Here is an 8,427-nt window from a genome sequence, read left to right on the forward strand (position 1 = left end):
CCCCACTCAATCGATTATCTGGCTCTGTCCCTGAGTATGACCCATATTTATATGCTATCATTGTAATATCAATCAATACGAATCGAACCCATGTTATTATATATTTATATATATATATATAAAACAAGCTAAGCATAATTTTTTACTATTGCTCAGTTGCTCTATACTATCAACTTGTTAGTGTATTTATTAATTTATTTAATATTAACATTAATAATCTTGAATAAAATAGCTAAAAAATATTTTTATAAATACAAGATCTTAATACCCAAAATGCTTGTGATTTTCTGAAATTATTAAGTAATTAATTAATTAATATTAATAAATAATATGTATCCTTCCAATAGCATAAATAATTGTACTCCATATAATTAATTATTATTCTTTACTAGTTATTTTAGTCTCTAAAACAACAAGGAAGGAACAATTGAAGGACTAAAAACTTAACTTTTTTTGTTGTTAAAATAATAGTCAAACTAGTATAATTCACAATATTTAAGTTAAAACATTTGCGTATTAAATTTTTAATCTTAAAATAGTGAAACCTTCATCCATTCTCAATAACAATAGAAATGTGAAATATAATATTCAAATACTCTGTAGTTTTCATGCAAATAAGAACATAAATACACAATTACAAAATATACTATACCCATACAACATATCTACAACAACAACAATAATAATAATAATAATATTTTATTATTATATTTAAAAAATTAGGGACAGATAGAGTGGGACGGTGATGGGTATTCTCGTCACCGTCCATGCCCTCGTTTCACGAATCTTTTTCTCATCCCATCATCCCATCCTTATTAAGACAGAGATAGGGAATCTCTCTTGAGGATAGAGAAAATTGACATCTCGAATTCTAATAACAAGCTAAGAACCTTAATTAGATTCTAACAATAAGAAGTCAAGAACATGGTAAGGAGGTAATTCCAGCAATGGTCCTCCGACTATGTTGATTTTTCAAAATTAGTCCCCGACTTTTAATTTGGACAATTTAAGTCTCTTGACTTTCAAATTCTTTCCAATGTTTGTCATTTGCAAATTTTGATTAAGTTGAGGACAAATGAAGGGGTAAACTTGTCCGTTCACATTTATAGTGTATTATTACTCGTATTTCTTTTGTCTTATACGCTATATATATAAATATAATCTCAGTCGAAGAGACTTCGACTGAGATATATGGCTTCGATTGAGACTTCGGCTGAGATTATATTCATATATACAGCGTATAGGACATGAGAAATACGAGTAATAATACGCTAAACAGGTGAACGGGAAATTTTACCCCTTCACTTGACCTCAATTTAACCAAAATTTGATGAAAGGACCAACATTGGAAAGAATTTAAAAATCAAGGGACCTAAATTGTCCAAATTAAAAATTAGGACTAATTTTAAAAAATCAACATAGTCGGATGAGCCTTGCTGGAATTAACTCTATTCTAAAGCTTATACCATAGGGATGGGATGGGAATTGGGAGTAGTGGAAATAGTTGGACGACATACCTGGAGAAGCGGCGGCGGTGGCGGCTGAGGATTATTTAGCGAACCGCCTTGGAGGGAATGGGCAAGCTCATCTACACGTATTATTCTCTCCGCCCATTCCTTAATGCTCTCCATCTCATTGGCATAATAACGTAGTTTTTGCCACAATCTCACGAGGACCCCTCTGCCTCTGTGGTTCCTTTCCTCTACAAGGTATTCATCAATGGCATCTTCAGCATAAGTTGCAACTTTCTGCATCTTCTTCAACAATTCTTCGTGTATAGCGTTGTTATTACACTTCTCATCATATCTGTAGCCTGCCTTAGTGAGAGATGCCCTGAACGACCTGAGTTCGCTCAGTAGAACATCCACCTGATCCTTGATCCCAACAATCAGCGTCTCGTTATCTACCACAGTTTGTATTACCTTGCTTATGAGCAAGTCTACAACTGCGTCCATGGCGCACTACTCTCTCAGCTCAAGTCTTAATTGCCCAGTTTCTAGCTTGGCTTTCAACTCCTTTGATGTATATATTAATATATACAACTAACTAGTAATGTTTTAATTTCTTCCAATTAACTAAATTACTTGACCGCCAATTCAAGTCTATGCTATATATAAAAGCCTGCATGAGATTGTTGGACGCGGTTTCATAATTTTCATCGGACTTATTGATTAATATATTGTTTAATTTAAATGTAACAACCATGTTTTGGCATCTTCATCAACTTCATTCATTGTTTATTTATTAATATTCTTTTATTTATGTTTTGAAAATTGCATCCAATAAATTCAATTGTTATCCTGGTAGCCGAGTTCATATTGCATTATTAATCTTGATGCTAAAATTATGTATCTTTAGTTAACACATTTTGTACATGCAGTTAATCGCTTCTGTACATGTAAACAAATAACTTGATAATTGCTGACACATAATATGATAGCTACATGTACAAAAACTGTTAACTGCAGGTACAAAATGTGTCACTACAGATACAGAATCTAAAATTTATTTTTAGACCAGATTTACAATACAATGTAGACCCTAATCCATGGTATAATCTGCCCATACAATTAGCCCTGAAGATTTGAGCAAGTTGCTATATTAAATTCGTGAAGAGCTTTCACTTGACAATATTAATAATGAAATTCATTGTATGTGATTGGAAAAAATATTCTCAAAGACTCAATCGAATAATATTATCATCACGTCACTATCACCATGTGAAGGTTCACACTTAGGTAGTAAAGTTGAACCATCATCATGTGCAGGTTTTTGCCACTTAATATTAGAAATTATTTACCATTTCAAACAATTTTACTGTGACTTATATGGTTAAAATTTTACAATTAAAAAAAAGTGTACTAAACATTTTAATATTTAAGCCCCCCCNCTGAGATTATATTCATATATACAGCGTATAGGACATGAGAAATACGAGTAATAATACGCTAAACAGGTGAACGGGAAATTTTACCCCTTCACTTGACCTCAATTTAACCAAAATTTGATGAAAGGACCAACATTGGAAAGAATTTAAAAATCAAGGGACCTAAATTGTCCAAATTAAAAATTAGGACTAATTTTAAAAAATCAACATAGTCGGATGAGCCTTGCTGGAATTAACTCTATTCTAAAGCTTATACCATAGGGATGGGATGGGAATTGGGAGTAGTGGAAATAGTTGGACGACATACCTGGAGAAGCGGCGGCGGTGGCGGCTGAGGATTATTTAGCGAACCGCCTTGGAGGGAATGGGCAAGCTCATCTACACGTATTATTCTCTCCGCCCATTCCTTAATGCTCTCCATCTCATTGGCATAATAACGTAGTTTTTGCCACAATCTCACGAGGACCCCTCTGCCTCTGTGGTTCCTTTCCTCTACAAGGTATTCATCAATGGCATCTTCAGCATAAGTTGCAACTTTCTGCATCTTCTTCAACAATTCTTCGTGTATAGCGTTGTTATTACACTTCTCATCATATCTGTAGCCTGCCTTAGTGAGAGATGCCCTGAACGACCTGAGTTCGCTCAGTAGAACATCCACCTGATCCTTGATCCCAACAATCAGCGTCTCGTTATCTACCACAGTTTGTATTACCTTGCTTATGAGCAAGTCTACAACTGCGTCCATGGCGCACTACTCTCTCAGCTCAAGTCTTAATTGCCCAGTTTCTAGCTTGGCTTTCAACTCCTTTGATGTATATATTAATATATACAACTAACTAGTAATGTTTTAATTTCTTCCAATTAACTAAATTACTTGACCGCCAATTCAAGTCTATGCTATATATAAAAGCCTGCATGAGATTGTTGGACGCGGTTTCATAATTTTCATCGGACTTATTGATTAATATATTGTTTAATTTAAATGTAACAACCATGTTTTGGCATCTTCATCAACTTCATTCATTGTTTATTTATTAATATTCTTTTATTTATGTTTTGAAAATTGCATCCAATAAATTCAATTGTTATCCTGGTAGCCGAGTTCATATTGCATTATTAATCTTGATGCTAAAATTATGTATCTTTAGTTAACACATTTTGTACATGCAGTTAATCGCTTCTGTACATGTAAACAAATAACTTGATAATTGCTGACACATAATATGATAGCTACATGTACAAAAACTGTTAACTGCAGGTACAAAATGTGTCACTACAGATACAGAATCTAAAATTTATTTTTAGACCAGATTTACAATACAATGTAGACCCTAATCCATGGTATAATCTGCCCATACAATTAGCCCTGAAGATTTGAGCAAGTTGCTATATTAAATTCGTGAAGAGCTTTCACTTGACAATATTAATAATGAAATTCATTGTATGTGATTGGAAAAAATATTCTCAAAGACTCAATCGAATAATATTATCATCACGTCACTATCACCATGTGAAGGTTCACACTTAGGTAGTAAAGTTGAACCATCATCATGTGCAGGTTTTTGCCACTTAATATTAGAAATTATTTACCATTTCAAACAATTTTACTGTGACTTATATGGTTAAAATTTTACAATTAAAAAAAAGTGTACTAAACATTTTAATATTTAAGCCCCCCCCCCCCCCCCCCCCCAAAAAAAACTTTTATATATGATTTTTACTAATTAACTACAGTTACTAATCAAATATGCAATATGAGTAAACTTGCAATAGATGTTCACAGTTTTGTTACTCAAACAACGAAAGTTGTAACTATTTTATAACGTTAGAGCGTAGAGGTGTATTTTACAATTGAAAAGCATAAACTATATATAATTAAGAGATCAAACAATTTTTTCCAAATATATATTGGGTATCGGGCAAATCTACATTGAGGCAGTTACCCTCCTAGCCCCTTGTGTGTAGATTTATTTTCTTGTGAGAACATATATTAACAGGAGAATATGTGGACTTCTTTAGTTATTGTGCATTCATAAAGAACTTACGTGCATTACATAAGAAGTACGCATGTTCACACGTTAAGGTCGATCCGCACCTGAACGGGACCCTATTTTATTATAAATATTTTTTTTTNTGACAATATTAATAATGAAATTCATTGTATGTGATTGGAAAAAATATTCTCAAAGACTCAATCGAATAATATTATCATCACGTCACTATCACCATGTGAAGGTTCACACTTAGGTAGTAAAGTTGAACCATCATCATGTGCAGGTTTTTGCCACTTAATATTAGAAATTATTTACCATTTCAAACAATTTTACTGTGACTTATATGGTTAAAATTTTACAATTAAAAAAAAGTGTACTAAACATTTTAATATTTAAGCCCCCCCCCCCCCCCCCCCCAAAAAAAAACTTTTATATATGATTTTTACTAATTAACTACAGTTACTAATCAAATATGCAATATGAGTAAACTTGCAATAGATGTTCACAGTTTTGTTACTCAAACAACGAAAGTTGTAACTATTTTATAACGTTAGAGCGTAGAGGTGTATTTTACAATTGAAAAGCATAAACTATATATAATTAAGAGATCAAACAATTTTTTCCAAATATATATTGGGTATCGGGCAAATCTACATTGAGGCAGTTACCCTCCTAGCCCCTTGTGTGTAGATTTATTTTCTTGTGAGAACATATATTAACAGGAGAATATGTGGACTTCTTTAGTTATTGTGCATTCATAAAGAACTTACGTGCATTACATAAGAAGTACGCATGTTCACACGTTAAGGTCGATCCGCACCTGAACGGGACCCTATTTTATTATAAATATTTTTTTTTATAAAGATAAGCTAGGTAAGATGGTAAGTTATGACTTTAATGTGGGAAAGGTTAAAGGGTCGATTCAAGCATTCTTTTATATTAATAGTTAGATATATGAATTTATAATAATGTGTTTTCTATTCGAATTATTTTATTGACTTAATTATGTTTNGCACCTGAACGGGACCCTATTTTATTATAAATATTTTTTTTTTATAAAGATAAGCTAGGTAAGATGGTAAGTTATGACTTTAATGTGGGAAAGGTTAAAGGGTCGATTCAAGCATTCTTTTATATTAATAGTTAGATATATGAATTTATAATAATGTGTTTTCTATTCGAATTATTTTATTGACTTAATTATGTTTCATATTTATCCAACAATATTTATGTGTATGCTCTTAAGTGTTTCATTTTTATTTTTCAAACTATCTCTTTTGTTTTAATATTTCGCCTCATTTAAAAAAATTTCTAGANGCACCTGAACGGGACCCTATTTTATTATAAATATTTTTTTTTATAAAGATAAGCTAGGTAAGATGGTAAGTTATGACTTTAATGTGGGAAAGGTTAAAGGGTCGATTCAAGCATTCTTTTATATTAATAGTTAGATATATGAATTTATAATAATGTGTTTTCTATTCGAATTATTTTATTGACTTAATTATGTTTCATATTTATCCAACAATATTTATGTGTATGCTCTTAAGTGTTTCATTTTTATTTTTCAAACTATCTCTTTTGTTTTAATATTTCGCCTCATTTAAAAAAATTTCTAGATTNAAAGGTTAAAGGGTCGATTCAAGCATTCTTTTATATTAATAGTTAGATATATGAATTTATAATAATGTGTTTTCTATTCGAATTATTTTATTGACTTAATTATGTTTCATATTTATCCAACAATATTTATGTGTATGCTCTTAAGTGTTTCATTTTTATTTTTCAAACTATCTCTTTTGTTTTAATATTTCGCCTCATTTAAAAAAATTTCTAGATTCGCCCCTGAATATATATATATATATATATATATATATATATATATATATATATATATATATATATGTACTACTATTACAATAAAGTATATATTCATAACTACTTTCTCAACTTATTGAAACATAAAGAATCAATACCGCATCCACTAAGGCTCGAACAAAGTCTTGACTCTATATATATATATATATATATATATATATATATATATATATTATGTATGTATGTACGTATGTATGTATGTATGCATGCATGCACACGATGTTACAATTTTGATCTATGAGCAAAGAAGAACGGCAATAAATACATCATACCATCTTCTTACACAACTTTAATTTCATCATAATATATTGATCAATGTTGTCTTATTTATATCTAACAACCCTGTTTTGTCATCTTGTATCTCTCCACCGGCCAACTTCATTCATTGACTATTATTTCCTTCATTTTCATTTACAACCACAACTAATATACTATCCATAACGTAATTAAGATAATTAAAGCAACTTGATATATTTAATTCACGAGCAGCTAGCTATTTCGACCATTAGGTTATACTAAATTGTTTCATTTGTCTGTGACATGGGAAGAAAATATTATCCAAGACTTAATTGAACTGTGGGCCAAGTAATTTAACTAAAGTAGCTTTACCATACATAAGGTGACGTTTACGTCAACGTTAGGTAGTAAAACTCATCGAGTATTGTGTGAAGGATAAAAAAAAATATTAGAATTTAAAAATTGTTTAACTTACCGTTAGTATATCTATACACTATTGCAATTTTAAAAAAATATTTAGTACTTGAGCTATATCGATCTCAAGTATAGCCTATGGGCTTGTTTGACAATCAGTGGTTAACAGTTATCATATAGCGGATTGTATTAGTAGGTTTGACCAACAGATTGTATTAGCGGTCTGTAAAAAAATGTTTGGTAAAAATTAGTTGTTTAGGTTAGCGATTAACATGCAAAATGACATATAAGGACATTCATGTTATTATTAATAATAATATTATTATTATTATGTAATAATAAAATAAAACTTATAATAATATTAATAACAATAATAAGAAAAAAGGAATAATAATAATAATACAAAACAAAATTATATATAAAATAATTTTTTTTAAAACCCAAATGGGAGTTTTTTTATCCCGCATCAGTAACTCAGGAAAAGGAGCTCATTTGAGCTCCTCTATATAAGAGAAGCATTGCTTCTCTTTTGAAATTAACAACATGAGGAAGCTTTAAAGAGCCAAAAGCTCCTTCATTTAAGGAGCTTTTTTTTTTTTGAGTTCTACTGACTCTGTTACAATGTAGTATCTGTTCATAGCTACTTTCTCAACCTACTGAAGTGTTCATAGCTACTTTCCGTATCTGTTCATAGCTACTTTCTCAACCTACTGAAGTGTTCATAGCTACTTTCTCATTTAAGGAGCCTTAATTGCATAGGGAAAAGGAAGAAGAAGCCTTTTGGAAAAAGGAAGATCTTTCTCCAAAACATCATGGGGTAAAATTGAAAATAACAACATTAGGCTATTCCTAAGAACTCAATAATAGCCTAATACCTAAGGGGGCCTAGGATTCTCTATTCCCCTTGCAAGGGGAATATATAGGTCATTCCCAGGAACAATGTTCCTGGGCATGCTATTCCATTTCAAGCTTATTTCGCGAACCAAACGTGTCATTAGTGTTATTGTGTCTATTTTC

The 8,427-nt window shown here is 31.0% G+C and overlaps 1 pseudogene; it reads right to left on the reverse strand.

Annotated features, from left to right (window-relative positions):
- Positions 1–2,060, reverse strand: part of LOC116025051 — a 7,040-nt pseudogene extending 4,980 nt beyond the window's left edge.
- Between the last annotated feature and the right edge of the window lie 6,367 nt (positions 2,061–8,427).

The sequence above is a fragment of the Ipomoea triloba genome, chromosome 7 (assembly GCF_003576645.1).
Source record: "Ipomoea triloba cultivar NCNSP0323 chromosome 7, ASM357664v1".
In the NCBI taxonomy this organism is placed as follows: domain Eukaryota; kingdom Viridiplantae; phylum Streptophyta; class Magnoliopsida; order Solanales; family Convolvulaceae; genus Ipomoea; species Ipomoea triloba.